At 33.0% G+C, this 4388-nt stretch overlaps 1 protein-coding gene across 1 annotated transcript in view; it reads right to left on the bottom strand.

Moving 5' to 3' along the window:
- Nucleotides 1–3632: 3632 nt before the first annotated feature.
- Nucleotides 3633–4388, bottom strand: part of LOC110032159 — a 7607-nt gene continuing 6851 nt past the window's right edge. Inside the window, exons 3-4 of the transcript XR_002294822.1 lie at nucleotides 3872–3937; nucleotides 3633–3787 (exon numbers count right to left, since the gene is read on the bottom strand). The gene's annotated coding sequence lies outside the window, so the exon portion shown is untranslated. The remainder of the gene's footprint in view (nucleotides 3788–3871; nucleotides 3938–4388) is intronic.

Genomic DNA, 4388 nt, shown 5'->3' with positions numbered 1-4388 from the left:
ATTTTGGTTTAGAATTCATTATTAAAATTTTATAAGGATGAAAATCCAAATTTTAGAATTTATTTTGATATGAGTGCAATACATACATATCACATCAAAAATATCACTAATATTAATTTTGTTTTGGAGATTTACATACCCAGCTACCATAAGAATCCCCTAATTTTTTTAAAAGCGTAATGCCTTTTTCCATATATGTGAACTGATGAGAATCATGCTTATAGCACTAAAGATTGTTTTTTTATTTTTTATTTAGGTAAATATCAACAATTTGGTGTTAAATATGTAAATACGTAAGAAATATGTGGTATGCATGCAAATCACAAAAAATAAGTTTAATGATTTTGAAATTTGTTCTGGTTAAAAATTTTATAGATATTATTCTCGCCTAATTTTCTTTCATTATCAATTTATTTACAATTTGATGTTTTCTAAGGCTTGAAAACCTATTAAACGCTGGGACATCATAAATGTTTACAAACAAATGGAGAACATGGGAGAGGTGGGTCATTTAGTCCTTTACAATTAATTCTAGACAAGCTCGCAACAATCCACTTACACGATGGCATGGTGCGATCTACTCTTCTACCACGGGGCTATAGTGTTATGTGTTATTTTCTTTTAAATATTTTGTAGTTTTCTTTTTTGTGATGATTCAAGAGTTGGGGTCAATTTCTCAGAATATTCTTGTATGCTAGCCCTCCAACTTATTAGGATGACTATCCTTTCTAAAACATCTTTAATGTGACTTATTAGATTCCAAACTCTCTCTCTCTCCCTCTCTCTCTCTCTCCCTCGTTCTCTCTCTCTCTCTCACTTAGTGGTTCCAAAATCATTAGAAAAAAATTCGAGTTCACGAACATTATTAGATTTTTAACCGTATTCCAATATATCGATAGATAGAATAAAAACTTACAATGATGTCATTGCAATGCTAAAAGTAAATTATCAAATTTGTATAATTTGTAAAATCTTATGATGTTTGAAGCCAATTTTGATTTCTAAGTTTATTTATTTATTTATTTATTTATTTATTTTATATAATCTTGGAGTTAAAAGGAAACTAGATGCGTCCCTTAGTGCAATTAGACAGAAACTTTGTAACTCTTGTCGCGTGAGATCAATGCCTTCCTTTCAGTTTTCTATTTCGTGACTAAAAGAAAAAGAAAAACCATGATATATATATATATATATATATATATACTCTTCGTCATAAAATATATATATTTAAAAGGATAGTATTGGAAATACAGCTCCCTTATGTGTTATTTGTTCCCGCAGTAGTCAAACCCGGGTCAGATAAGACTTACGTCTCAGCTGCCTACCAACTTGCCACCCTAAATGCATCAAACATATAAAGTACATGGGTCGAGTTCAAATCATAAATTTAAATGTTCGATCTATTAGAATATATTATATGATTGGAAAAAATGTTTAAATTTGAAGTTCACTTGCAAAAGTGAAATATGATGTTTGTCCATGAAATAGTCAATCCTTGATGGGGGTGTAAATGAGTCGAGTTCAAGTCAAACCTGACTCAGGCCCTACTCGTTTGTCAAAGTACAAGCTTGAGCACAAGCTCGAGTTTGGCTTGTGATACTACTAATAGCAGGCTCACGAGCCAACTCGCAAGCTTGAATGAAATAGCCATGAGAGCTCACTTGAAAAGCAATATTAAGTGATCAAAAGCGGAAGATAAAAATAGGTGTTGTAACAGCTAACCTGATAAGAAATTGACATTAGCAAAATCATACCAGTCAAGTGGATCACGAGCCAAAGAGTTGAGTCTCAACATGCTCGAGCTCGCTGCTTCATAAGCTCAACTCATGAGCTCGTTAGAGTCAAGCTTGAATCGGCTTGGCTTACTTGCATCTCTAATCCTTTATTTTTAAACTTTTTGAAGTGATGGATAAATGAGCCCAATGTTTGGTGAATTTACGACTTTGAATTTTTTCTCATTTCTTATCACAGATTCAAAATCTGAAATATTTCTTCTTAAAAAATTTGTTTTATTTTTTTTCCACTTAACAACAATATCTCTTCCAACAATCAAATGCTTAACCTTCAATTTTTAAAAACCTATGCATAAAAGTTGTATTTCACCTTTTAAAACTCAAAATGAAGATTTTTTTTTTATTGATATGAAAAAGTTTGGATGGTACAAATTTTCAAAATAAAAGTTAGGAGTTACCATGTTCACTTACATAGAAAATAAGGGTATTTATGTAAATGTCCTAAATTTAAAAAACAGCAATAGCATTCTAAGTCCACAAGAATAGGAGAAAATATTATATCAGTCTCGAATGTGTAGATAAATGTGTCTTTCACTAGGTAGACAACAAATAAAATTTAAGCACTACACACACTCTAACTCCCTAAACTGCACCTAATATTTTCTCGTGGATCATACCACGCCGTGCGTCCAACAATGCGGTGCGATCTGAACTCTGCACCTAATATTTTCTCGTGGATCATACCACGTCGTGCGTCCAACAATGCGGTGCAATCTGAACATTGCATGTCTAATATTTTCTTCAAAAATAGAGGACGTAACCTCTCACATGCCTAGTTCACTTTCATCCATTCTAAGTAATACAAATACACGACATAAGAAAATCAGGAAGCAAGTTCGGGCTCCACTTCCCCATAAATTGATAAAACAAACAAAATTTTTTCTCTTAACCAATCTAGTCCTTATAAAACACAGCATCTCATTATGCCTCTTATGTTCCACTGCATCCATGTCTCTCTTCCTTGTTTCCAGCTTCCTCTTCACCGTACTCCCCTCAATGGAGGACGGCGCATTGGCTGGCGGGAGCAGCCTGGCCTGCACGAACTTGGTGAGTCAATGTCTCCAGGTTCAGCGCCGGCTGGTGCTCAGCGTGCGTGTAGGCACCGCTCGAAGCTAGAGTTGGCGACCGGAGAAACCATAGCCGCCGGCTGTGCTGCCGCCGTTGTGGTGGCTGTCTTTGCTTACATCTGGATCACTAGGAAAAGGAGCGCTGATTGACGGGGCCATACAAGATGTGTTTGCATATAATGACATCACTACTAATTTTAACTGTTGGTAGCATTATAGCGGTTAAAACCACTGCTCATTATTTGTGCTGCAAAGGCTTATACTAGCGATTCTAAAACCATTTGAGAAAAAACTTTCATCAACTCAACTTTTTGCAGCGATTTTAATTGCAATTTCAATTATAGCTGTTCTAAAACTCTAGGGAAAGAAGATTTTTAGCTGTGATTATTCTTTGAAACGGTTTTAACTGCTGCTGATTTAGCTATTTTCTTAATTAATTTTTATATAATAAACACATTTTCAATAAACTTATATATAGAATAACATGAACATATATTAAAAAAGATTTACATATGTTTTTTTATGTCTAACACAAAGTGCAAATGTAAAAAATTATAATTTGTGTTAGATATGAAGATAAATAGAAATGAGTGATATGTATGTAAATGGCCCAAATATGAAAAACAATGACAAAAAAAAACACAATTCATATAAAATATTAATAATATCTCAAATACATGAATTCATTATTTCAATTTCCAATAACTTCAAAAAAAAAGCATTCATTGAACATAAAATCACATAAATTCTACAAACTAAGTAGTAACATCCCCTAAATATTAAAACATCTAGCAATCCATAAGATAAACGTTATCAACCTTACAATAAAAAAATCAAAATATATCAAACAAAAATGCTTAAAAAAGGGATGATCAATACGTGAGATTCCCCCTCAATTTGTCATTCGGATTAAGGTTCGTTGCATCCCTATAAAGAAAAAAACACAACCAATTAATAATTTAAGATGATTAAAATGAATAAAATACTAATTACTTAAAAAAAATAACATACAGAGTGTGATCCTCTTTGTGGTTGATAATTTGGCTGCAATTGTTGCATGTTTTATCCTGCCTCATACTGTAAGGAGCGACATCAATGCGAAGAAGCAACAAAAAGAAGACTTCTCAATCGTCTTACAAATTGGTCCATTAACAAATCAAAATAAGGCACGCATTAATACAAAGCAGACAAAAAGAAGACTTCTCAAATCTACTCCTCGTGCAAAAAGTTCCTCTTTTTCAAGTAATAGTAAGTAGATATCACAATGATCAGTACACTAACAAGCACAACACCTAAAAAAAATGAAACCTTGTTGCAAGTTATGATGAGTGAATAACAAAACTTGAAAAGTCCAAAAAGAGTTTTGGTACGAAGTATGAGAATGAAATCCAGACATATTGAACATCTTAAGGGATAATCCATCAACAATCAATCTGTCATTCCATCATCAGAAGTTTCTCTTTTTCAAATATAATCTGCAGCATACTGTCAGTAGCCCAATTCCCTTATTGTGGATCCATCAGCAGGG

This window comes from Phalaenopsis equestris, unplaced genomic scaffold, assembly GCF_001263595.1.
Source record: "Phalaenopsis equestris unplaced genomic scaffold, ASM126359v1 Scaffold000878, whole genome shotgun sequence".
Taxonomy (NCBI): Eukaryota; Viridiplantae; Streptophyta; class Magnoliopsida; order Asparagales; family Orchidaceae; genus Phalaenopsis; species Phalaenopsis equestris.
This window is presented reverse-complemented; position numbering and strand designations above follow the sequence as displayed.